General features: G+C 38.7%; 1 long non-coding RNA gene across 12 annotated transcripts in view; it reads left to right on the forward strand.

The window, feature by feature from the left end:
* LOC129400843 (uncharacterized) overlaps positions 1-12,235 on the forward strand; it is a 116,425-nt gene that overhangs the window by 78,616 nt on the left and 25,574 nt on the right. For 7 of the 12 annotated variants that reach the window (XR_008627939.1, XR_008627932.1, XR_008627933.1 and 4 more), the window contains 3 exons: positions 6,032-6,101; positions 7,591-7,754; positions 10,031-10,131. This is a non-coding gene — a long non-coding RNA (uncharacterized LOC129400843). The remainder of the gene's footprint in view (positions 1-6,031; positions 6,102-7,590; positions 7,755-10,030; positions 10,132-12,235) is intronic. The other 5 variants (XR_008627937.1, XR_008627936.1, XR_008627934.1 and 2 more) reach the window with 2 other exon arrangements.

Below are 12,235 nucleotides of genomic sequence, written 5' to 3' on the forward strand. Positions count from 1 at the left end.
TTCCCCTCCCGGGCGGGCACAGGGCCGAGGCTTAGTTCTCAGGCTGGAGACATTCTGCGAGGAGTTGCTCACACCGAAAAGCTGTGTTGTTTTTAAGGCATTCAAATAAACATCAATGTCATCTCACCTAAATACACTGAAAGTTCATCAAATCTTAAGAGTGGCTGGTTTTTTGTTTTGTTTTGTTTTTTTTAAATAAGAGTGACTGGAAAGACACTTGCTCGTATGTGGCCACTCCAGTTTGATTCCTAGTACCATATATGGTCCCCTAAACAACACCAGGGGTGACCCCTAAGCACAGTCAGAGGAAGCCAGGGTGTTGCCAAAAACAAAACCTAAGAGGCTGGAGAGAGTTTAGGGGGTGATGCACTTGCTCTTGCAGACAATGCCATTTGGGTCCCCATCACCATATATTGTCCGCTTGGCACTGCCAGGGCTGTCTACACTGAGTACAGAGCCAGGCCGCCTTCCCTTCCCCAATGAAACAACCTAGAGGAGAAAATATACCTTTTGTAACTGTAATATTTGTTATTTATTTTCTTTTTGGGTCACACCTGGCAATTCACAGAGGTTACTCCTGGCTCTGCACTCAGGAATTACTCCCGGCGGTGCTCCGGGGACCATATGGTATGCTGGGAGTCGAACCTGGATCGGCCGCATGCAAGCCCTCCCCGCTGTGTTGTCACTCCAGCCCCTGTTTTATGTCTTGAATAAAGGGTCATTTCTAGAGCTCAAGTCTCAGTGGCCTAGGCCTGCATATTCAGTGCTCAGCGCTGCACTGGCGTCCACAGCCACAGGCAGAGGTGCTGATGTGACTTCACAGAACATTCTGTTTGGGACTTTTTTTGTTTTATTATAAAGTTAATTGACATCAATAGTAGTAAGGCGAGTCACTGGCAAAATAGACAAAATATCAAAACTTGACAATAAAATCCTTTCAAGGCATATTTAGATCAAATCTGTTTCTAGATCACTAATACAGTTTCATTGGCAGAAAGAAATGAAGAACATGAAATAGTACTTGCCAAATATAAAGTTTTCTGTGTGATGCTTTTGTAAGGACTTTTTGTTTCTCATTAAGATGATACAGCGACTGAAGAATTTCACAGAGCATATCTATCTTCTAAGTAATGCAGATTGGGGAAAGTTTGACCGTATATCTGATACAAGTTTAAGGAAAATTGTCTAGAGGCTGGAGCAATAGCACAGTGGGTAGGGCGTTTGCCTTGCATGCGGCCAACCCAGGTTTGATTCTCAGCATCCCATATGGTCCCCTGAGCACCACCAGGAGTGATTCCTGAGTGCAGAGGCAGGAGTAACTCCTATGTATCACCCGGTGTGACCCAGAAAGAAAAAAAAAAAAAGAAAAATTGTCTCTAGCAGGTGCAGGTGGATTCCAGGTGTTCTTTTTGAAATGTTTCAAGAAAGCATGATGGGGGTGAGGAATTTTAGTTAGCTTTGTTACTACCTTAAGATCCGGGGTGTCTTGTTTAAATAGCACTAAAATTATCTAATGATTTTTTTTTATCATTCATGGTCAAGCACATGTAACATGTTAAATGTCTTAAGTAACACTACAGTCGGTTACTTAAGACATTTAAAATCCAAGTTTATAACCTTGTTTAGGAAAACATTCATATTCTGCCTAACCAGAGGGGCTGGAGAGTGGAGCCAAACTTGCCTTGCACAGCAATGCCAGGAGTGGTCCCTGAGCACAGAGCCAAAAGTGAAAATGAGCACCACTGGGTGTGCCCCCCTCCCCAAAGAATCTGACCAAAAAATTATTTGCTTCTTTCCTGGACAGATGATAAAATGTGATTACTTTTCCTAGCAGTGCATTAGCATCTTTCTAATCTTCTAGACTCAACTCTGCCCACTTGCCTGAACCACAGTTTCCAGCCACTGCCTTTAAAATCTGTGGCATTCAAAAGTATTGCCTTAGAAGGGGGAATCATCAGTCTTCTAGGTTCTTCCTGGGCTTTGGGGACCAAACATCAAGTGACACTTTAGCTGTAATTCTGCTTACTATATGGTATCTCTTAGATCTCTTTCATATGGTATCCTCTTTCTTGCCTAGTTAATTCCTCCCAAACTAGGCTTAACTTTATCTGTCAGTAAAATATGTAGGCACTTTATAGTTGAAAAACGTATTTCTTAGTAATTTACCTGATGCATCTGACACTCTAAAATTATTCTTTGCAGTTTTCTAGAATTAACTTCTCACTGCAAAATAAATATCATTGTCCTCATTTTTAAACAAGGGTAAAGACTAACATCGTTCCATTAGAATAGAGTTTTTATATCAAGATTCTAGACATAACACATGGCACAGTGAAAACAGCTTAGGTAGAAGATTGCTGAATAGAATTTATCCAGAGACCTGTGAAAGAAAGCTTGAAAATTATGAAATCAATTTCATCCTAAGTAAAGATGTGGATGATTTAGCCAGGGAGAGTAAATTCCTGGTTTTTATTTTTTTAACTAAGTTAACCTTTTATTTATTTCCTATCTTAGCATAATTATTGTTACATGAAATTATTCTATTTAAGTATTGATACTTTCAATTTATTCATATATGGAATATATAATTTTATAATTTGTGACTTCCGATATTACTTCAAATTTAACATTAAAATCAAACTGAAAATTTAGCAAAGGGGATGTGCAATTAGTTTTAAAATTAATATTGAATGAATTAATCTGATATAACATAGCTTTAAAGGGTAATTCAAAGTTGAATTTTCTTCTCAAGTAGACTTAAACCTGTGTTTTCAAAGCTTTTACTTTTAACATTCAGTAATTTTATAGTTAAAAATAAAGTTTTCACACAAATAGAATGCGTTTTTGAGATTAATTTTTCTGTTGTGTTTGTCGGGGGCTGTACCTGCTGTTACTCAGGGTTTACTCCTGGCTCTGTGCTCAGGAGACCATATGCAGTACCAGGCGTTAAATTGAGGTTGGCTACATATAAAGCAAGCACTTTACCCCCTGTAATATCTCTCTGTTCCTGGATGAAATAGTTCTTTACATACTGTGCTGTTGACTGTATCACTTACTCTATATAAAAGAAACTAACACATGCGTATTTAAAGAAGTAATATAGAATTAGGTTAAAGAATTCAATCAAGAATTAAGAAAAATATACAAAATCAAGTAAATAAAGTGAGAAATGAGTTATTCGTTAGATTAATTTGATGATTAGACATGAGACTTTGATTTTCTATCATTTTACCCATCAAAAACCTTCAAACAATGAAACTTCCATCACTTCATTCTCATTTGAAGGTGTATATGGCTCGTTGTTCATCCAACAATTCACTTTAATCAGCACACTTGACCCTCAGCCTGATCTCTACAGTGTCATCAAGATGTATTTTACTATATCAATTGAGTTTGTAAAAGGATCAGAGAATTTGCTTTAGAAGACCATAGCATGAATGGAACAAAATATTACAGCGTGCTACAAAAGATCCATGTTTTATTGAACATTAATATTTTAATTGTTTGGGTATCTTGATTACTTTGCCAGTAGAATAAAAATGTAAACTAAAGCTTAGATGTTGTCGTCCCAGAAAAATTCTAATCATATTCTAATACTTTAAAATTGACTGCTGGGGCTAGAGCAATAGCACAGCTGGTAGGACGTTTGCCTTGCCCTCGGCCAACCCGGGTTCGATTCCCAGCATCCCATATGGTTCCCAGATCACCGCCAGGGGTGGTTCCTGAGTGCAGAGCCAGGAGTGGCCCCTGTGCATCGCCGGGTGTGACCCAAAAAGAAAATAAATAAACAAACAAATAAATAAATAAAATTGACTGCCAGGGGCTAGAGCAATAGCACAGTGGGTAGGGCGTTTGCCTTGCATGCGGTCGACCTGGGTTCAATTTCCAGCATCCCATATGGTCCCCTGAGCACCACCAGGGGTAATTCCTGAGCACAGAGCCAGGAGTAACCCCTGTGCATCACCGGGTGTGACCCAAAGAGCAAATAAAAAATAAAAAGTATGCTGAATATCATTAATTCTTTTTTTCTTTTTTTTTGCTTTTTGGGTCACACCCGGCTGGATGCACAGGAATTACTCCTGGCTCTGTGCTCAGGAATTACCCCTGGTGGTGCTCAGGGGACCATATGGGATGCTGGAAATCAAACACCGGTCAGCTGCGTGCAAGTCAAATGCCCTACCCGCTGTGCTATCACTCCAGCCCAAGAATATCGTTAATTCTTATAAAAAGAATTTTATCAAGTAATAGGTATTATGTAATGATATAGGAGTTGTAAGAATTTTATCGTATATGATTTTAAGTCATAGAAGAGGGATCATGATTTTATTAAAATACAGAAGACTAATTTGGCTTATATAAGAATGCTTGAAGGCTTTCAGTTTTCTTTAAGGAAAATCTGATTATATTTCAAACTATACAAAATTATATAATAGCCATGACTTGAAAATATACTTGAAAGATGCATACTCAAAGGATTCAAATTATAAACTCAGAATTTGTTGGGTGTAAGCAAGCCTTTATACTTGTACACCCTCTCTTATTGTACAGCATAGGTTAAGAAGGATGGAGCTGGAGCGATAGTACAGCAGGTAAGGTGTTTGTTTGCCTTGCACGCTGCTGACTCAGTTAGATCCCCGGCATCCCATATGGACACCCCAGCACCGCTAAAGTAATTCCTGAGTGCAGAGCCAGGAGTAACCCTTGTGCATGGCTGGGTGTGACCCCCCCACCCCAAAAAAAAAAGAAGGCATTGGATTATCGAGAATGACTATCAGGTTTGGTGGTTTATGTTATGTGACAGAGCAGAATAGTTTTATCTATAATTTTATTTCATCAAAAGTTGTTTTTAAAATTCCTCAGGGTTTTTTTGTTGTTGTTGGCATTTTTCAAGTGCTATCATACTTTATTGTTAAGGAACTATTCTGTGCCCTATCCCAAAAAATAGTTCATATAGGCAAAACACTTGTAACCTAGATGAAAATATAGCACAAACATATCAGAAACAGCTAGAGAATGATGGCATATAAAATATAAAGTATCTTTCTTGGAAGTGGGGTAGAAGACACAAGAAATTAGAAATTATCTCATCATATAAGATTTCTTGGATGTGGTGGGGGTGGGAGCTGATGAGTTGGATTTAAAACAGATATGATAAAACAGAGGAATTGAAGACATTTTCTCTCTTTTTTTTTTCTTTTTGGGTCACACCCAGCGGTGCTCAGGGTTTTCTCCTGGTTCTGCACTCAGGAATCATTCCAGGCTGTGCTCAGGGGACCATATGGGATTCTGGGAATCGAACCTGGGTCAGCCATAGGCAAACGCCCTACCCGCTGTGCTATCGCTCCAGCCCCGAAGACATTTTCAAGTGCCAGAAATAAATCAATGCATAGTCAAGTCAAGAGAGTCTTTTTTTGTACCTAGTTTAGAACAGTATAATGTACCTAACATCTCTCTCATAGCAGGGACTTCCTTATTCTTTCTTATTGACTGTATATTCTAGAAGTCTAACAGGTTTCTGAGTAAATGAAAATTGATTGCTACAAACCAAAGGCAATAACTTAATAACAAATTAGTAAGTTCTAGAAAAATATGTGCCAGCTAAACAGAAATTCTCAGTCTTGTTCCTAATAACTAACGTGTTATACCTTTCACTATTCCATGTACCTCTCATTCTTTTCTATTAGTAGCTATAGCGAAGGTCTTAGCTGTTTTTTTATTTCATTTTATTTTTATGAAGTTGTTCACAATAATTTATTACATTAATATTTCAACACCAATCCCACGGCATTACACCTTCCACCACCATATCTTGCATGTTTCCACCCCAGCCCCCAAAGCAGGTTCTGAATAATTTATTTTGTATTGATTGTTATGAAAAATCCACTAAAAATGATTGTAAACTAACTTCCTTCTTCCCTCCCTCCCTCCCTCCCTCCCTCCCTCCCTCCCTCCCTCCCTTCCTTCCTTCCTTCCTTCCTTCCTTCCTTCCTTCCTTCCTTCCTTCCTTCCTGTCTCTCTCTTCCATATCTAGTGATACTCAGGGCTTGAATCACTCCTGGTGGGGCTTGGAGGACACATGCAGTAATAGGAATCAAAACCAGGTCAGCCATATGAATGGCAAGCACCCTACCCTCCCTCCCTCCCTTGTCCCTCTCTTCCCCCCTCCCTCCCTCCTTCCCTCCCTCTTCCTTCTTCCCTCTCTTTCTTCTACCCTCTTCTATCCTCCACCTCGTCCCCCCTCCTCCCCTCCCTCTTTCCCTCCCTCCCTTCCCTTCTTCCTTCCTTCCTTCCTTCCTTCCTTCCTTCCTTCCTTCCTTCCTTCCTTCCTTCCTTCCTTCCTTCCTTATCTTGAAAGTTCTATGCAATTTTGATAATTGTTTTTGAGCAAGGTACCCATGGAGTATTCAGTATGCCAAAAACAGTAACAACAAGACTCACAATGGAGATGTTAATGGCGCCCACTCGAGCAAATCGATGAACAACTGGATGACAGTGCTACAGTTTTTGAGAACAAATAGTAGTCTAACTGAACCTCTAAACTTAGCAGCAAAGTAGTTTGATTTCCTATTGACTTTCATTTATATATCTCTGAACTGGTAGATGCTGGTAGAATACATGTCCTTACATTAGAAAATACTTGGGGGGGGGGGCAGAGAAAATAGTACAGGAGGTAAGGCACTTGCCTTGCATGCAGCCAACCCCTGTTCAATTTCTGGCACAACAAAATGGTCCCCTTTCCGTAGCACCAACAGGTGTCACTCTTAAGCACAGAACTAGTAATAGGCCCTGTGCAAACAGTGTGACCCAAAACAAATAAGAAACACAATTACCATAATCAAAAAAGAATGTCAAAAAAGAATGTGTTAACAGCTAATTAGAGAGAGAAAGCAGAAGGGAATGCCTTGCCACAGTGGCAGGGTGGGGTTGGGGGGAGATGGGATTGGGGAGGGTGGGAGGGACACTGGGTTTACGGGTGGTGGAGAATGGGCACTGGTGAAGGGATGGGTTCCCAAACTTTGTATGAGGGAAGTGTGAGCACAGAAGTGTATAAATCTGTAACTGTACCCTCACGGTGATTCTCTAATTAAAAATAAATAAATTAAAAAAAAAAAAAAAAAAAAAAGAATGTGTTAAGTAGTGCTACAGTTTTTGGAAATGACTGTGAAGTTAGTGGAATGCTTCTCAGTCCCTCTGCTTACTGAAACCACTTTATTGAGTAGGAATGGGCTTTCTTTTCAACTTTCATGAGTAATTCTTTTAAAAGATTTACAAGTCACACTAGAAGTTTTCAGAAACCTTAAATGTCAAAAGAGAATCTCAAATCTGTAGCATTCATTTCCTGCTAGGACGTTGAAGTCATATTGATATTGTAACATGGATTTATTTTTATGTATCCTTCGAGCTTTTATATAAAATTGGTCCTTTTAATGACATGGATAAATTATCATTTTTTAAAAAGTCTATTGTTGACTTTTGGTTTGGTTTTGGATATGGTTGACATACTGGATTTCACCCAACAAGTAAGTAATGTTTCCTGTGGTAATGCAAATTTCCCCCCTCCATTGATTTACCTTATTACCTGTTTTCTAGACCTAAATTTTGATACTACCATCACAGCAACCCCAGTATGAAAACTGTCCCTTGATCACTTGGAAAATCAGAGAGCAGACATTGTATGGAGCTAAGTGCCTGACCACAACTTATGCGAGCAAAGGGCACTAAATGCTACATGAAATAATCCTCAGCACAAAACTGTAAGTAACTTTGGCCAGTTACCTATTAATTCAATTTAAAAAGTCTTCACTCTGTTATTTTTGGCCTTGTATCACTATATCACTGTCATCCCGTCGTCCATCGATTTGCTCAAGTGGGCCCCAGTAACATCTTCATTTGTCACTGTCATGTGCTAGTGTAACCCACTGGCGCTGTTCGCTCCAGGAACATGAAGAGCACGTTGTTGTTACTGTTTTTGGCATATCAAATATGTTACGGGTAGCTTGCCGGGCTCTTTTGGCCTTGTATGCTTAAAAATTAACATGCATTGAATTGTAAAGCAATGGACTTTCTTGATTCCTGGGTAAGGGGAAGCTGGAGGCATAGAAGAGGTTAAGGTTATATTTGGCCAATTCTCTTTTCCATCTCAGGTTCCAAGAGTGAACCCTGAGCATTTATCGAGGAGTTAGCCCTGAGCACAGCTGGGTGTGGCCCAACCGAAACACACACATACACACACACACACATACACACACACACACAATGTAACTAAGCATAGATTAACTGTTCACACCAAAATTCATGAAACTTTTTGCATTAAAACCTGATGTAAAGATTACATGAATTTGGATAACTAGATTAGAACTCAATTATTGGAGCTTTGTCTAGGAAATGATTAAGAGTTTTAGTCTTCATAGAGCAAGAAATGAGAGGCATTAACCTATTGAAATAAAATAAATTTGCCAAGAATTGGCATTTCAGGGGCTTCAACTGCAAATATGACAATACTACATATAAAAATTCTAAGAAATAGTTCTGGTAGCGTTGAAAATAGGCATTACTATTAATAGTAGTCTAGAAATGATGAAAACCTGAACAGAAAGAGGCAGTAAGAAAAAAAAATGAAAGAATAAACGTCTTTCAAAAAGATTACAAAATATGATGATCTGGATAAAAGAGAAAAGCCAAAAATTATGTTTTCTATACTGGAAGATAATGATAGCACTGAAGGCCAGCTTGAGAAGGAAAGATGTTGAGTTCCTTTTTTAAGTAATTTAAGATAATTTCCAGACATTACAGGGGAAATGTTTTGATTCAAGGTTGCTTAATTGCTAAACATACAGAACTGGAATTTTTGGTTTGTTTTTTGACCACACCCAGCAGTGCTCACGGGCTATTTCTGACTCTACTCAAGAGTGACATTTGTCTGTGCTTGTGGGGGGGGGTTACTTATATGGTGCTGTGATTCCAACTGGGGTGCGCCGCATGAAAGGCACTCTCTCTGGGCCCAGAATCAGAATATTATATAAAAGTTATACTGACAAGGTAATTCTCTAGTTATACACAGGATAAAAAGCTTAAGTAAAGCAATTACTGTTTTTAAAACAAGGACTCATACATTTATATAAATAATTTGATGAGGTAATATAATCTTCATATGAGATTAACAATCTCCCTTTTTTCTTTAGGACTGTCACATTTTGTCAACTTTATGCTTATAAGAAGATCTGTGCACTTCTATCAGTTGTAATGATGAATGTGCTAATATTCTTGAAATTTACCATTGTTTTTATTATAAAACAGATCTTTCCCATTTTATACTGAGGAAATGCAATTAAGAACTTGGGGCTGGAGCAATAGCACAGTGAGTAGGCCGTTTGCCTTGCACACGGCCAACCCAGGTTCGATTCCCAGCATCCCAGATGGTCCCCCAGCACTGCCAGGAGTAATTCCTGAGTGTAGAGCCAGGAGTAACCCCTGTGCATAACTGGGTGTGACCCAAAAAGCAAAAAAAAGAAACCAAAACTTATAGCCGAATTATTCAGTTAAAATTTTGTAAAATTGACATGGCTTTAATTTCTCAACTGGAAAGAGAATGGTAATTGAATTGTGGGAAGTATGTTGGTCTCCAGTTTCAAAAAACAGTACAGCACAAAGATCTGGCATTCTGACTGAAGAAATGTAATAATAAACAGAAATTTGAAAACCAGGAAGACAAGTTTTCCAAGAGTACAACTGTGGCGTTTCAAAGGAGATATAATAGATTATGGAAGATGGCCAGAAATAGGTTTAGATCATTGAAATTCCTAATTTTTAATGAAGAAATCATTAAGAGGAAATGAAAGTTCTGTCTAAAACAACTGAACTTTTCTTCTCACCCTAAATCAAATTTTCTTCTGAAAAAAATATAGTCAACAAAAATCAAATAGGAATTCAGCACTGCTTGCTTAAGTTATAGCTAGGAGTTTAAAGAGTGACCAAAGCAAGAAAAAACAAATTTCAAAACTTAGTTGAAATAAAATTTCTTTTTGTCTAGGAAATAACCTTGTTTTGTGGAATTCCTTATTTCCATCCTAGTTACATATGACTTGTATGTTCTGACTGCAGACTTCAGCTGTCTTTCCATGACTTCTGAAGGTAAGTTAAGTATTGCTTATAGTCACAAAATATTCATTCTAAACTTATATTCCCTTAACTTTTGCAAAAAACGGGGGTTATGTACTTTAATAGTATTGAACTTTTATTAATATATATTTATATTTCCCCCACCCTCAATTTTTTGTTTCAGTTTTAGGCCACACCCAGTTGCATGCAGGGCAAGAGCCTTACCCACTATATGCTTTTCAGCCAATATATTCCAATTTTAAATCGACTATTTTATTCTAATTAAATATAATATTTTGTGATCTTCATGTAGTTAGCAATCCTATATATACTACTATATTTATTCTGCCATGCTTACTTCTCATCTACTCACAGTATAAGGTTTAGCTTTTTAATACATTTAAATTTTTTTTTGTAGTTGAATTTAGGTAAATATTAAGGTATTTTCTCAGATTTTGGGTTTTGGTGTAAAATTTATAAATAACATTATCTTTGCTGTCGTATTGGGTTTGAGGTAGCCAGAACACTTTCCACAGAATTAGATAATGAATGTTGGGATGGGAGTCGAGAGTTGGGAGTGGAAGATATAACTGCGGCCGCATAAGCGGCCACTGAAATAACATTATCTTTAATAAAAACAATATAAGGCTCGGGGCTGGAGTGATAGCACAGCGGGTAGAGCATTTGCCTTGCACGTGGCCAACCCAGGGTAGATTCCCAGCATCCCATATGGTCTCCCGAGCACCGCCAGGAATGAGTGCAAAACCAGGAGTAACCCCTGAGTATTGCCAGGTGTGACCCAAAGAGCAAAAAATAAAAAACAAACAAAAAAAAACAACATAAGGCATAATAATTCTTGAGATGCAGTTCTGTGGCAAAGCAGTTAATTATAGTTTTCACTAGGTTGTTGATATTCCAGAAAACTAAGAACATTTAGTACTGTATTTTTTAAAATTTTTTTATTAGTGAATCACCATGAGGTACAGTTACAAACTTATGAACTTTCATGTTTGCATTTCAGTCATACAGTGATCGTTTACCCATCCCTCCACCAGTGCCCATTCTCCTCCACCAATGTTCCCAGTATCCCTCCCACCACCCCCACCCCATCTCCCACCACCCCAGCCTGCCTCTGCGGCAGGGCATTCCCTTTTGTTCTCTCTCCTTTTGGGTGTTGTAGTTTGCAATAGAGGTATTGAGTGGCCATCATGTTCAGTCTATAGTCTACTTTTGGCACGCATCTTTCAACCCGAATGGGTCCTCCCAACATCCTCTACTTGGTGTTCCCTTCTCTGTCTCCGCTTCCTTTTCCCCCAGCATGTTAGGCCAGTTTCCAAGCTGTGGGGCAGACCTCCTGATCCTTATCTCTGCTACTCTGGGTATTAGTCTCCCATTCTGTTACTTTATATTCCACAGATGAGTGCAATCTTTCTATGTCTGTCTCTCTCTGACTCATTTCACTTAACATGATACTTTCCATGTTGATTCACTATATGCAAATTTCCTGACTTCATCTTTTCTAACAGCTGCATACTATTCCATTGTGTAGATGTACCAACGTTTCTTTTTTTTTTTTTTTACCCAACGTTTCTTTAACCAGTCATCTATTTGGGGGCACTCTGGTTTTTTCCAGATTCTGGCTATTGTAAACAGTGCTGCAATGAACATAGAAATGCAGATGTCATTTCTACTATACCTTTTTGCCTCTCTGGGCAAAAAAAATTCCCAGGAGTGGTATTGCTGGGTCAAATGGGAGCTCAATTTTTAATTTTTTAAGAATAATCCATATTGTTTTCCAAAAGGGCTGAACCAGTCAGCATTCCCACCAGCAGTGAAGCAGAGTCCCTTTCTCCGCACATCCGAACCAACACTGGTTACTTTTGTTCTTTTGGATGTGGGCCAGTCTCTGTAGTGTGAGATGGTATCTCATTGTTGTTTTGATCTGCATCTTCCTGATGTTTAGTGATGTAGAGCATTTTCTCATGTGTCTTTTAGCCACTAGGATTTCATCTTTGAGAAGATTTCTGTTCATTTCCACCCCTCATTTTCTGATGGGGTTGGGTGTTTTCTTCTTGTAGAGTTCAACCAGTGCTTTGTATATCCTTGATATCAACCCCTTATCAGATGGGTATTGGGT

This window comes from Sorex araneus, chromosome 1 (assembly GCF_027595985.1).
Source record: "Sorex araneus isolate mSorAra2 chromosome 1, mSorAra2.pri, whole genome shotgun sequence".
NCBI classification, from domain to species: domain Eukaryota; kingdom Metazoa; phylum Chordata; class Mammalia; order Eulipotyphla; family Soricidae; genus Sorex; species Sorex araneus.